We start from the raw sequence: 406 nt of genomic DNA on the forward strand, positions 1-406 counted from the left end.
GGTAGTCTTAACCCATTTCAGACGGGCCACATGTATCAGTATATATACCGACCATTTTTTTTTTTTTTTTAATAGGCTAATGACACCATTTACCTAAATAGTTTGTTGCTTATATGTTGTTTCAGTGTTGGTCTACTCTTCTATTGAACTTCAAATTACTTTAAAGCTTAGAAAGCACTATTAAAGCTGAAGAGATTTGAAATTTATTAGTAAATTGCTGAAACTCTACGTCTAACCTGTACAGTTAGTTTACAATTCTGCAATTAAGTCTGGAATTACTTTTTACCTGATTGAGAGACAATACAAATGCATGAAATCAATATTGGATGAAAGCAACTTTTTAATATGAAAAAGCATTTTGAAAGTTGTTTTGATGACCCTATCAAATACAAGGCTTTAATAATTG

The 406-nt window shown here is 30.3% G+C and overlaps 1 protein-coding gene across 1 annotated transcript in view; it reads left to right on the forward strand.

Moving 5' to 3' along the window:
* LOC119592037 (40S ribosomal protein S15-like) overlaps positions 1–406 on the forward strand; it is a 12,681-nt gene that overhangs the window by 857 nt on the left and 11,418 nt on the right. The gene's annotated exons all lie outside the window — the stretch shown is intronic.

The sequence above is a fragment of the Penaeus monodon genome, chromosome 29, assembly GCF_015228065.2.
Source record: "Penaeus monodon isolate SGIC_2016 chromosome 29, NSTDA_Pmon_1, whole genome shotgun sequence".
In the NCBI taxonomy this organism is placed as follows: Eukaryota; Metazoa; Arthropoda; class Malacostraca; order Decapoda; family Penaeidae; genus Penaeus; species Penaeus monodon.